This window comes from Brachycentrus maculatus, unplaced genomic scaffold (genome assembly GCF_059751285.1).
Source record: "Brachycentrus maculatus isolate JH-2025_06_01 unplaced genomic scaffold, ASM5975128v1 h1tg000017l, whole genome shotgun sequence".
Classification (NCBI taxonomy): Eukaryota; Metazoa; Arthropoda; class Insecta; order Trichoptera; family Brachycentridae; genus Brachycentrus; species Brachycentrus maculatus.
Window position 1 is genome coordinate 1724068 of NW_028280771.1, and position 12003 is coordinate 1736070.

General features: G+C 29.6%; 1 protein-coding gene across 1 annotated transcript in view; it reads left to right on the forward strand.

Annotated features, from left to right (window-relative positions):
- The first annotated feature begins 5422 nt into the window (after positions 1-5422).
- The window catches only part of LOC148313187 (uncharacterized), a 116878-nt gene continuing 110297 nt past the window's right edge, over positions 5423-12003 (forward strand). Inside the window, exon 1 of the mRNA XM_088266497.1 lies at positions 5423-5858. The gene's annotated coding sequence lies outside the window, so the exon portion shown is untranslated. The remainder of the gene's footprint in view (positions 5859-12003) is intronic.

A 12003-nucleotide genomic window follows, 5' to 3' on the forward strand; every position in this document is an offset into this window, starting at 1 on the left:
CCAAATGATCACTTGAACCAGCATGTGACAGGTCGCACACTCATTGTCCCATAGTAAAGCGTAAAGTGTTTTTATAGAAGTAGTATTATGCATCTTTGACATTTTTTTTAAGAGAAATATTTGTGTTTTTATAATTTACACAAATATTTCAATTTCATACTATTTCTGTGTGCCTAAGCGGCTCATTATTAGAAATAGGTATCAAATTGTGGTAGAGTGGGTTCGAACCGAGAAACTCTGACATAAGAGTCCGGACACTAACCACGGGACCACAACCCGACGCAACATACTTATTTCAACATAGACAAAGAAGAATATGAAAGTCTAGGTATGTACAGGGTTTATAAATGCATAGAAGTTCCTGATTGGCTCATACTAGATTATTCCTCCTGTTCCCAACAAAGATTAAAATAAAACATTTTTTTAAGTTAGAAGAAACAAAAATCCACTTAATGATCTTTAAACCTTGTACATAATAAGCAAGGTAAATAATAAATGCAACTCCCATCTAAAAATAAAATAAATAAAAAAACATTGTAGATGCAGATGTTGATGTAAATGATGTAGTAGATGCTGATGTTGGCGCTTATGATGTAAAAGATGCTGATGATGGTGGTGACGTTGTTGATGATGATGGTGGTGATGTTGATACTGACGATGTAGTAAATGCTGATGATTTTTTATTTTTATTTTTTATTTTTTTATTTCTTTAATTAGCTTATATTACACTAATATAAACAATTATTTACACTAAATTAACATCATAAATATATATTTACATATATATATATATATATATATATATATATATATATATATATATATATATATATATATATATATGTATATATATATATATATATATCTTCATACAGTAAACAAAACAACAGGCATCTCATCATACATTTTCAAACCCTTATACATTAAACAATTGTGTGACTCGGTTTTTTCAACAATGGCAGTCTTATTCTATCCTCATTTCTAGCAATATGTTCATTTCATTTTAATGTAAAATTTTGCTATACACTATTTTTTCCTTAAAATATTTGGGTAATTTATTGTTTAAAAAATTATATATAAAGATCAGCATTTTTAGCTTTAGTCTCTTTATATAGATAACCAGTTTAGTTGTTCGCTAATTTTTTTCTATATTATTATATCTATTTTTCTTGAGCACTATTCTCATCGCTTTATTTTTGTTTTTATTTATATGATGATGGCTGGTGATACGATTCTTTGGCTATCAAAAAAACCCACGAAGAAGAAGACTCGAGAGATTAATCCTTATTTATTGATTTGGCGTTTAATTTGTAGAACTCCATTTTAATTTATGTATTAATTTTAAATCAAACACAGATTTTTTGAGTCTACTAAGTTGTATTTTATTAACAAAAACACATAAAAAATTATACTGTGACAATTGTTTCGCCTTGTTAGGGCATTATCAAACGAATGTGAAGATCAAATGGACTACGGTCCTTATGTAGCTATACAATTCTAAGAAACTGTTTTAACACGTGCAGCAATAATTTATGGGAGACAACAGTAGCCAATGGGGGATGTAGGTATGTACCCTTATATTTATTTTCTGGGAAAGGAAGAATTTATTGATATGACCATATTTTGGAGAATTAATATTTTAAAGCTTAATACAATTGTTGGTAATTATTTTTTGATATCTCATCAAAGATGAAGAAGAATATGGAAGTCTGGGCATTTACGGGGCTTACGACCGTCATAGGCTGGTTTAAGTGATCACTTTACACACGTGTAACATTCACCAATTAAATAAATTATCTGGTCAAATTATAAGCTTAATAATAAAAATGAAATTTGAGTAGTGTGGTTGTCAATAATGGGTAGAATTGGTGAATGTTACACGTGTGTAAAGTGATCACTTAAACCAGCCTATGACGGTCGTAAGCCCCGTAAATGCCTAGACTTCCATATTCTTCTTCATCTTTGATGAGATATCAAAAAATTATATGAAAATAACTCCTGTAATTGGAGATAATCCAGATTTTGTGAACAAGTATTTGGACACACTCAAAATGTTATAAATTGTTGGTAATATTATTTTTAAGAATTTATATATGTACATGTAATTATTAGTTTAATAAAATACAACTTAGTAGACTCAAAAAATGTGTGTTTGATTTAAAATTAATACATAGATTAATCCTTCTCTACTATCGTAGTTATCCAATATGTGTACGAGTATGTAGACATATCCCTCGCTCAATTAGTTTAAATTAGTACTATTTTACACGTATCAAATTAAATTAATACATTGTAATTTATGTTTATTGCACAAAAGGGCATCGCCCTATTCCCTGGCTAGACGGGAGGCATTTAAATCAAATATAACACTACAACAGACTGTTCATAGAATGCTATTATCTAACTATACATGTGTATATACGTACACACATGAACGTATTTATGTAGGTGTATTTTCACCCTCTTTGTCGTTAGGGGCCGTTTACACCAGGAAATATTTGATGAAAAATATTTTTAATATGATCATTTTACTGTTTTATATATTTACAAGGACTTTTTTTATATTTTTAATTAATGTTTTACTTAGTAAATACCACTATTTCTTAAAATCTGCTGTGACACGTGTTTCGATGCATTCCGCATCATTTTCAAACACCGTATGCAAACACCGTATGCACCGTTCAAAATGATGCGGAATGCATCGAAACACGTGTCACAGTAGATTTTAAGAAATAATGGTATTTACTAAGTAAAACATTAATTAAAAATGGATAGATTTTACCACAAAGTGACTGCCGAATCAATTAATGAGTCATTTTCTAGACATTTCAACTTTACAATTATAAAATAAATAACAATGTTCTCTTCAATAAAGAGACTTTTGCTTATTCTTTATGTTTGTGGGTAATATAATTTATTTTTATTATTTTTATTATTTTGTCGCGTTTTTTTTCTTCGATTAACATGTACGAGTCATTTAATTAATTTTTTAGCATTTTAATGTCTTCATTTTCTTTATAGCTGTAGCAAAAGTATTTGGTTTCCAAATATTTAAAGTGCTGTTGGAATTGTTTGGTAGGTACTGTAAAGTTATTTTGGTATCTCTAAGATGAACTTTTCTTAAGGTTCAAATATTTTTCACGCTTGATTATTTTAAGTATGGTAATTTCACAATTTGGAAATTTCGCTATCCGAAAAATTAAGATATACTAGTAATATATTAAGATATTTTCATTCGGATCGGATTTAACATTCATCTTTTTGTATAAATAAGAATTTAAATTTATAAAATCTAATCATAAATGGCTGTTGTGAACTCAATCGTGGAACGTCATGAGATTGTTCATATACTCGTATATGTATGTATGACTTACAAAATTTCAAGTAGTGTGATTGTCAATCATAGGTAAAATGGTGAATGTTGCACACATCGCTCACTCCTTTCAAGAACGTCATAAATAAAAAATCGTCAATTTTGAGTTGTGCATGTTTCCGTTACGCCCAGAAAATGTACTATGTATATCCCAGCAAAAGCGGCATATTTTTAACTTAATTAAACCGCTACAGGGCAGAAAGTGTTATTTTTGCATTTTGAAGAAAATGTATTGTTTAATTATTTTTTTTAAATATACTAAATATTTTTCAAATGGAGAAAAAATATTCAGGTTTTACCTAAAAAGATCTGTTGCACAGCAAAAAGTTAAATAAGTGGCTTGATATTTATTTTTAATACATTGTATTTTATGTTTGAACTTTAAAAGCGTTCTCCTGAAACATCAAGTTTTTTTTTATTTATGACGTTCTTGAAAGGAGTGAGCGATGTGTAAAACGATCACTTAACCAGCTTTATGACTGTTTAAATTAAAAAAATCAGTACTTTCATTTATCATTTTCATTTGCTAAATTCACTTATACAAAGGATCCTCTTCCCAAGTTTTTTTAATATTTTGGGTACACAACCTCACACGTTCAAACCGTTGTAATTTTCCTCACTCATTGTCTTCTATCTTAGACTGTTATGTGCTCCTTGTACATCATACATAATAAAGATCACCTCACCTCCAATACAATCAATCGCTGCATCAATCAGGTCAGAAAAGCCATTCGTAAAGTAATGAAAGGAGGAAGATATTGGATAGGAACACTGATGGAAATTAGCCTTGAGAAAAAGTTATGGATATTTTCTGTGTGTTGTAAGTGGTCATATTTATAGAAGTTTAGGGAGGCATGCAACTATCCAGTAATAAAATACTCAATGCTAAGGGAGTGACCTAACGATAAAAATAATGTTATGTACGAGAGTCTACCCATTTTCCTGAATATGTCAAACGGTGGTACGCGACCTTTTTAGTTTTCTACTGACGTATCTTGGTAAAACTGAATTTTATATAATGAAACAATAACCATATAGTTTTACTACTTTTATTTCTTACTTCTCAAATAAAATAAGAGTGAAACAAAGTATAAAGTTGTTGTTTTAAAAAATAATTTAACCTACACAAATTTAAATATTTTTTTGATCTTTATTATTTTATAATATTTTTAAAAGGAATAGCCCGCAAAGTGTCTATTTTAGATGCTTGTCTGCAGGTAGGATAGTAAGGATACGGAAGGAAAATGTGAAAAATAGATCAAAACACCCAGACCAATTGAAAATAAATCTTTCTTAGAAGTAAAAAAAAACATTTTTTTATTTATTGTAACTGCAGACAGTTGGTAGAATTCCATTCTATTTTTTTTGGGTAATATATCCATAAATAAACATGGTTATTGGATTGAATGCTACTTTTATTTAAATATATATACAATGATGTATTTTGTGACGCGTTATATAATGTCTTAATAAGACGAAACACATATACAGTACGCCTGTCCAAACTTAAAACACAGTAAGGGACATTTTTGTGGTACGTTTTTTTGCATTTTTGGACTAAGTAGAATCTACTTATCAATATATATTTAAAATACATGTATGAATTGTATTAAACTTTAGAATGTAATTATTTCGGTTTAACACAACCTATGCCTAAAAAGCCAAAAAAAATCGATAATTGATATGTACACGTATATTTTATAAATAAATTAAAAATTTTAATGAAATATTCTTTAAAAAATCGTGTGTGAAGTGCCGACCGGCTCTCAGCGCAACCCGACGCTTTTAATTGATTATTTTATTGCGAGTTAGCCCTCAATCAAATACTAAATTCCTGCCATACGTTGGTAAAGTAGGTACCTATGTATTATGAAAAATTAAATATTGTCGACACATCTCTATTATGAATCCATTATTCAAAAATAGAATAGGTACCATCACTATTTTCTCAACGCAATCGGCGGACCAATCAGCGCTCTGGATTCGCTCCCCTACGTGTGCGTGGCAAAATCTCGTTTTCTATAAACTTGAATCCCCAATCATTGGATCATTCTCGCGCCAGCGGTCGCGCGGTTCGTTCGTTACGGCCGGTTCTATCGACCGAACTTGAATTGTAACAATATTATCATAAACGAAACATTGCAAAATTATGAGAAAAACTGCATAATATTTACGATAAAACGGCGGGCTTATAATGTAAATAAAACATTCGAGTAATTCGAAAGATAAACATTTGTTTAATTGTGCAAATCGGTGTTTGAATTAAATGATTTTTTCTGTGACAGTTTGAATTTTATCTAGTGAAATTAATTTATTAGGTGCAGTGTTATTTTTTTTACATTTTAATTATTTTAAATGTCGACAGTTACATGTTGATTGAGTCAACACAGTAAATTGTCGCAGAATTGTGTGTGAAACTGTATTATTTCAGTGATTCCGTGATTATTTCGTTACATTATCTCGAAAAGAAAACATTTCGAAAACGGTGAGTAATATGCAATGCTTCTTGTATTTTATACAATCTTATCGGATAAATAAAATTATGCCTGCATGTGAACTTGATATATGCTGAACTTGATATCAAAGATAACTTTTTTTCGTTAAGAACTAATAAAATAATGCAATAATAAATTACGTAAAAAAACCTATAAAAAAATATATATATTTTTTTAAAGGAGAAATATTTTTTTATTTTTTTTTATTATTTACACAAATATTTCAATTTCATACTATTCCTGTGAGCCTTTTAATCTATTATTAGAAATAGGTATCAAATTGTGGTAGAGTGGGTTCGAACCGAGAAACTCTGACACAAGAGTCCGCGACACTAACCACGGGACCACAACCCGACACTATTTTTTTTTTTTTTTCAATATGAAAAACACGAAAAAATCTCTGCCAGTCTCAAATATTAATGCTTAAGTACAAAAATCGTGGAGAATAAATTGAAAAATAAATTTAAATAAAAAAAAACTGGTTTATTATATTATATTAAAATAAATTAAAGTACATTTATACAGTAAATTTAGTATACAGATTTAAAAATCAATTTGAATTAAAAATACTTTTTTCTATGTATACATTTTTTATTGTTTGTTTAAATTAATCTATATTACATATTTTATTATATTTAACGGTTCCAACACTAATTTATGGAAGTAAAACATGCAGATAGCCAAAAAAGAATGAGAAAAGAAATGCGATCCCTCAGACGAATGTGCGGCAAAACGATGTATAAAACATAATCGAATGATGAAATAAGAAAAGAATGCAAGGCTGAGTTAATCATTATCGATAAAATTAAGAAAGGTGTGTTGAAATGATTTGGGCATGTAGAACGAATGAGCTAAGAAAGAACGGTAAAACAAATTTATAATGCGAATGTAATTGGAAATAGAATCAGAGGAAGACCGATAAAAACTCGGCATGATCAAGTATTTCAAATTATAGTTTTGTACTGACATTTCTTGGTGGAACTGCATTTCATAAATGCGAAATAAATATATGGTTTTGAAAAGAAAACTTTATTAAAAAAAAGGATCTTTACATTCGTTTGAAAATGCCATAACTAGGCGAAACAATTGTCTCAATATTAATTTTTATATATTTTTTAACAGTAAAATACAACTTAGAATACTCAAAAAATCTGTGTTTAATTTAACAATTAATACATAACATAAAAGTTAAGGAGTTTAAAAAAATATAATAAAAATAAATTTTCACTATAAATTATTTCGCCTCCATAGTTCAATGGTCATCACGCTCGGCTACCGTTCTGGAGGATCCGGGTTCGATTCTCAGGGGGGGGTAAAAATAAATATGAGTGATTTTTTCACTGTAATATTTATTCAATATTACCCTGGACTGGTACCTGAAGCGGAGGGCTGACCACCTTTCCTTCATGTATAAACGATCAAGATAACACTGCGTTTATATGACGCAGTGCCCTATGCACCATTGGGGTGCGGATAAGGGTTTTATTATTATTATTAATTTATTTTTAAAAAATCAAACACAATTTTTTTTTAAATGTGTAGACAACACGTGTGGCTTCTCGCGCAGCTGGTCGCCTACTGACTTTGCCAATTTGAGAGTAAACCCTGGAACGCCTATGGTTTTCACATTACACCCCTTTCATGTAATGTAGCAATTTGAACGTGCGATGCGTCTCTAACTTGCGACGCACGATCGAAATGTCGCATCTAACGCGGATGCAGTAAATAACCATAGTATGATTTGCACATTAGTAAGGTTTGGTGATAATATGGATGTGAGTGATTACGACATACAGGTACTTAGCCCTGGCATGTAAATTTAAATTTCTAAATTATTACACTTGTTCGACACGCTATTCAATGTGCAAATCGTTGTTTTAAGAATATACAGAGTGTAAGATAAATTATAATAAATAATTTAATTTATTATAACCCTTATCCGCACCTAATGGTGCATAGGGCACTGCATCAAATTGACGCAGTGTTATCTTGATCATTACTTACATGAAGTCAAGGTGATCACTCTTGTGCTTCAGGAACCAGTCCAGGGTAATATTAAATAAATATTACAGTGTTAAATCACTAATATTTATTTTCACCCCCCCCCCTGGGAATCGAACCCGGGACCTCCAGCACGGTAGCTAAACACGCTGACCATTAGAATTTAATTTAATTATAATTAATTGTATCCTTGAGATTAAATTTTACCTAAACAGTAGACAAATTTGATAGAATATATCGAATAAATCATATATATAGAACTTCCAAGAATTCAGTAATGTGGTTGTCAATCATCTCGGCTGTCCAAATTTAAAACACAGTAAGGGACATTTTTTTGTAGTACGTTTTTTTTTGCATTTTTGGACTAAGTAGAGTCTACTTAGTCCATAAATGCAAAAAAAACGTACTACAAAAAAATGTCCCTTACTGTGTTTTAAATTTGGACAGCCGATCTGAAGAATTGGTGAATGTTACACGTGTGTAAAGTGATCACTTAAACCAGCCTATGACGGTCGTAAGCCCCGTAAATGCCCAGACCTCCATATTCTTCTTCATCTATGTTGAGATGGCAAAAAATTGTTGAACTTCGTTATCTGACGAATAGTTAATAAATTGACGGATTTTTCGTCCGTTATATCCGAAGTTCGTTGAATACAGGTCCGTTATATCGAGGTTTTACTGTACTGGTATCAAACAAACTATCATAGATTGAAAAATTGAACAAATCGCTCACTCCTTTTAACAACGTCATATATCAAAAATCATGATTTTTCAGGAGATCGTTTTTAAAGTTTAAAAATATAATAAAATGTATTAAAAATAAATAAATATCAAGCCACTTATTGAACTTTTTACTGTGCAACAGATCTTTTTAGGTAAAACGTGAATGTTTTTTCTCCATTTGAAAAATATTTGGTTGATATTTAAAAAAAATAACTAAACAATTCCTTTTCTTCAATAAAAAACTACACAGCGGGTAAATATTAAGTTAAAAATTTATAGTAGGATATAGTACATTTTCTGGGCATTCCAAAATTGAAATCCACTGAAAATTGACAATTTTTTAAAAAATGACCTTGTTGAAAGAAGTGAGCGAAATGTACCTACATCCAAACATTTATGGAGGTATTCGTGTCATAATGATAAATTTGAGGTTCGGAATGCATGAAATTTTGCAATTTGCAATGTATGGGCGAAAACGAGAATAACAGTCATATTAGTCGTGCACTCGGCTCATAATTCATTATTAACGATAAGTTAACATCGATACTAATTAGTGCCGATAAGGTAACATCGTGACTAATTCGTCAAGAACATGCAAATAGTCGATTTCCAATCATTTGTATCATCCGAATATCTCTAAATTCACGTCATAAAGTAAATGTAACATTCCTATACTGAAATGAATAAATATTTCGTGATTTTTTCTACAGTTGCATTATGGTTGATAACATCTTTTTTTGCAATCTAGTGAAACCTCGATACAATGTACCTAGTACCTACCTAACAATTTTGTATTTAAACACAAATATTTATATTATTTTCTGACATCATATCAAAGATGAAGAAGAATATGGAGGTCTGGGCGTTTACGGGGCTGACGACCGTCATAGGCTGGTTTAAGTGATCACTTTACACACATGTAACATTCACCAATTCTACCCATTATTGACAACCACACTACTCAAATTCTTGGAAGTTCTATATATATGAACCAATTTTTTCAACGTTATTCTTGAATCACTAGAACTTTACTAGAGACATCTATTGGTAAGATGAAAATAACCTTTTTTAAACTGTAATTGGAGATAATCCAGATTTTGTGATCCAGTATTTGTACACACTCAAAATGTTGGAAAAAAAATATTTATGTTTTTAATTTTTTCAATTTATGTGAGCCTAAGCGTTTTATTATTAGAAATAGGTATCAGATTATGGTAGAGTGGGTTCCAACCGAGAAACTGACTTCAAAAAGAGTCCTCGACACTAACCACGGGACCACAGCCCGACACATTTTACATTTCACCAGACTGAGCCTTAGTAACGCATGATATATCGCTCACTCCTTTCAACAACGTCATATATAAAAAATCGACATTTTCAGTTGTGCATGTTTTGGGAATGCCCAGAAAATGTACTATATCCCAGCAAAAGCGGCATATTTTAAACTTAACATTTACACGCTACAGGGCAGAAAGTGTTGTTTTTGCATTTTGAAGAAAAGGTATTGTTTAATTATATTTTTAAATATACTAAATATTTTTCAAATCGAGAAATAACCTTTAGATTTTACCTAAAAATATATGTTGCACAGTAAAAAGTTCAATAAGTGGCTTGATATTTATATTTAATACATTTTATTATATTCTTAAACTTTAAATACGATCTCCTGAAAAATCATGTTTTTTGGTGTTTGACGTTGTTAAAAGGAGTGAGCGATATTGCACAATAATTATGAAATACATCGTAATTTAGTATTGTTGTATACAGTTAAACTGAAAAAGTAACGTATACTATCGAAAAATCGAAAAAGTTACTTATGTATTAGCCAAATATCCGTATTATCCGAAGCATTGGTCTGTATGTTCCCGATAGTTACCTAAGACAGCGTCGGCATAGATTGTTTCATATTCCTATACACAGGACCAACCTGCCGATGGTTATGCCTGTAGGAAGAGCTACCGCTATGTTGAACAATATCACATTGGACAGTGATCTGTTCCATGTGTCTGAAGGAGATTTCCGAAGCGGGATTCTTCTACATCTTTAACAAGAGTCCTCTTGCTTTTTTTTAATGTATACGCCTTATATATTTTGTTTGTAATGTATGTATTAATTTTTTGAATAAATTGAATCGAATTGAATTGAATCTCTACTTTACAAGTCTGTAATTTTCCAACACGTGTTTTGATATGGTTGGTGTCATGCTTTGTGTGCAAAAACTTATCTTAATTAGAAATGAGATCATCTGTATTTATCAAAACAAGATGCAAGTAGTTACGAGAGTATAAGCGTCAAAATATAATAACAAAAATAATATGTCTAACTAACTAACTCCGTAGTGTATGTAATGTTCAACACGTTCCCGGATTCGACTCCCAGGGGTGGTCAAATAAATACAAGTGATTTTTTTACTCTTATATTTATTCCGTATTACCTTTGACTAGTATGTGAAGCGAAGGGCTGATGACCTTTCTTTCATGTATATATATATATATATATATATATATATATATATATATATATATATATATATATATATATATATATATATGTATATATATATATATATATATATATATATATATATATATATATATATATATATATATATATATATATATATACATATATATATATAACGTGGTAATATTTTTCTTTGTAAATTAGTGGGTGTATAATAATAGATTAACAATGTGTTGCATTGTTATTAAAGAAACGACAATAAAAGTTTATTCTAAAATAATATTTTATAATATACATAATATATAATATGATACTTCACCAATATAATATTTTTTATCTAAGGTCTTTTGTTTTTTCGCTATGCGTGACGTCTGGTGGTGGATTTACGCGATCTGCCTTACCGACTGTCAAAATCATGAGAGTCGGTACTAAATGTATTTAATAAAATCTGTTAGGTATTATATATATATATATATATATATATATATATATATATATATATATATATATATATATATATATATATATATATATATATATATATATATATATATATATATATATATATATATATATATATATATATATATATATATATATATATATATATATATATATATATATATATATATATATATATATATATGTATATATATATATATATATATATATATATATATATATATATATATATATATATATATAGATATAGATATAGATATAACATATATAACACAGATTCAACATGCATACACGTAAAAGCACTCTACGCGAGAGGTTTCTGTCGGACGCCGGATCGACCTGGTGACATTTCGCAAAAGCTTATCGCGCGGATTAATATGATCTTATCTGCGAGCACTGTCAGCGGGCAAGGCGACGAATGGCCGGAATATAAAACACAATACTCGATAAATTATTCCAATTCGACATTTGCGAAATCACGATACG